A 2,909-nucleotide genomic window follows, 5' to 3' on the forward strand; every position below is an offset into this window, starting at 1 on the left:
TTTTATCTCTTTAGCATACAATAGACAATTTCACACAAGTATCACAAGTCAACTACCATTACGCTGTTCAATCTTAGTATCGGAAGTCATTCCGTCATTCTGATATTCATTATTCACCTAATTTTAGGAAACCATCATACGGGAACTCCTCATCAAAGGGACATATACCGAACAACTAATCTTCCAAGTCACATAAAGTCCACCAATACTCACGGGAAAACCAACACATGAACCTAGGGAATCTGCAGGCCAGAAGCCTGAACACACAAATCGCATAACAGTACCATCCTAAGGATCTATACATGCATTATCCGTTTCATCTAATTCACGAATATGTAAGTCTAACCGGAGTCTACCTAAAAGAAAACCGTAACCTACCTCGAGGCCGAACAGGAGCGCAAACATCCACTTGGATTCTATCTTCCATCTTTGTAGGGAACCCGTAGATTCGAGAGGTCTAGGAATGATAGACATATTCAAGTAAGCAAAGCTTGAAGAATTCGGGCCATAGGGGAAAAATTGACATTCTTAAAATAGTTAACCTAGGTTCTTGATTATGCAAATCTCACCTCTTTGTGGAACACAAGGTTAATCTAGGTCAAACTTACCCAATTAATTATTAGCCTCTAACAAATTATCCCATTAAGAAAATTAGATGGTTTAGGAAAGAACCTCATATAAGCTTTGCCATAATCACAATTTGTGTAAGAAGAAAAGGGGAAATTAAAGGAGAGGAATAAAGGATTTAAGAAAATTACCTCCCCCACATTTTGGGTCTCAAGGGACTGAAAATGTTCCAGGTGGCGGTTGTGACTTGGGAAATAAAAGCTAGGTTAAGTCAAGAAATGAGGCTTTAAATAGGGAAATAACTGCCCGTCAATTGTTGTGGCGGTCCCAAGGCCGCTGTGGCTGCACCATTTCAGCGATATCCCATCGCTGGGACGGTCCATCAAAACTATTGCATAACCACTTCGGCGGGGTTCCAGACAGTTGTGGCTCCTGCGCTGGGGTGGCAGCTCTGCCGGTATGGCGGCATAACTAGCCCAAATTCGACATTTTACATGCGACTCGCACGATTGGTCCGATCAAGTTAGCGATTTAAGAGCATGCGGATCCGAAGGTGTTTTAAAAGGGTTCAAGGTTGCGAATTTCTCGGAAGTCACGGTTACGATGAAACGGGTTACATCAGATACCAATTAAACAATCGTTCTTCCTTGAACGGCAAGGCTGGCAAAGGCACGAGGAACGGACTTGGTAGTCGAACTTGCAAGGGTCAAGGTATTTGTTGACACCCAATTTCGTCCCTCATTTATTCCTATTTATTTCTTTGGGTTTCTAAATTTATTGACGAGCTAAATACTTTATTTTCACTATTATTGTTTTATTTGCTATTACTATTAATATCGCTACTCTCATTTTCACTATTTTACTATCAACATTACTAGCATTATTTTACCACAAATTTCAAGATGGTTCGTCATCATTTCATTTTCGGATTTCATACTCGTTAAATTAATTATACTTTATTAAATCCTTTATTTTCTACATATTAATTACTAATTGTCTTCACATAGTATACATTGTACTAGTTATTATTAGAAGCCCAATATCATCCGCCCAGCCCACAACGAGCAGCCCGAACCATAAGAAGTAGCCCATTCGGTCCATCTAATTAACCTTGTTTAGTCATGATTAAGAGTCCAAATTAACTAGTCTTTTCTTAAATTTTGGTTACTAATTAAAAAAAGTGTCAAGTCCTCATGTATATACACCTATATACACTAATACACACGTGTATACCCGTATATCAAGTATATACTTGTAAATAGGCCTCATCCTATTTCCATCCAACCTGGACCGAGCCCAATCCATTTAAGGATTTGACCCGGCCCAGTTCAACAAAATACAAACTGTCCCAAGCCTTCAGCCAAACAGCCCTAAAGGGCTATTTTCTCTTTTCTCTACTAGGGTTCACGCCGCCACAGAGGCGTCTCGCTACTCTTCATCTCCCTCTCCATTTCTAGCAAAGAACCAAATCGCCTTTAACTGAGCACAGTCCTGTCTTTCCATTTCCACGCAAAATTCGTCCCTACATCTGCTTTACTCGTTGAAAAGGAAAGGCCTTCCCATTTTTTGCTTCAAGACACAGATGACCTTCAAAGACCAGAGAAAATCGGTCCGTTTGGGCACGAATCTGCAGCAAATCACGTGAAGGCCTGTTTGGATTTCAACGAATCCATTTGACTCATTTTTGAAAAAACCTAGGGATTGGAATCCCGCCTAAAACTTCGAATCTGAAAACCCTATCTTGATACTATAAATACAAATGCGTGAGACCAGTTTAAGGAGTTCTTTTTTAATAGCCTTGATCTTTTTAAGAATTCACACTTTCTTCATCCCTATACTGTCGGGTACTCCTTAGAAATATCAAGTCATTTTACCCTGTTGTTACTTTGAATTCGGGTGTAGATCCGAGAATCGAGCCCAGTTCGCTGCACTCGACAAAGGTAAACAATCCTTCTTTAACTAGTTTAATTTCAGTTTTGGTAGTTTAGTATGTGTTTATGTGTTCACATGTCTGTTGTTTCAGTTGGTCGAATCTCAGTTTAGTAATTTAGTAGTATTATGCATGCTAGTTTAATTCGATTTTTAAGATATGTTAGCTATCTGATATTCTGTCTTATAGAATTTATGTCTATGTCAGTGAACTCAGTTGTCTAGCATGCTAGTATTAGTTTTAATATAACCTGTTAAATATTTGATTAAGCTTGCTTAAACTGAGCATGTTCGACCTAGCTTAATTCGACTTAATATGTTAATGTACTAATTTGATCTGGATAAGAATATTTATGTTAGCTCAAGCAGGATGTTTAATTCAAATTACTCATGTTTATATGCTAGTTTAGCTT

The sequence above is a fragment of the Lycium barbarum genome, chromosome 12, assembly GCF_019175385.1.
Source record: "Lycium barbarum isolate Lr01 chromosome 12, ASM1917538v2, whole genome shotgun sequence".
In the NCBI taxonomy this organism is placed as follows: Eukaryota; Viridiplantae; Streptophyta; class Magnoliopsida; order Solanales; family Solanaceae; genus Lycium; species Lycium barbarum.